Source organism: Natrix helvetica (assembly GCF_964273705.1).
Source record: "Natrix helvetica genome assembly, chromosome: 12".
Lineage (NCBI taxonomy): Eukaryota > Metazoa > Chordata > Lepidosauria > Squamata > Natricidae > Natrix > Natrix helvetica.
The window spans coordinates 14499837-14500065 of NC_138556.1; positions in this window are offsets into that span (position 1 = coordinate 14499837).

Here is a 229-nt window from a genome sequence, read left to right on the forward strand (position 1 = left end):
CAAATTTGACTTTCTGTCCCCTCCTCTGAAATGATTCCTACAGTGGGGGGGGGGGGAAGCATACACTATCTAGATACTATCCAGAAATTGTGGATGCTCCATCACTTGAGGATTTAAAGAAGAGACTGGAGCCACTTATCTGAGATGGTATAGGTTCTCCTGCTTGAGCAAGGGGCTGGACTAGACCACCTCCAAGGTCCCTTCCAGCTCTATTCCTATTCCTATTCCC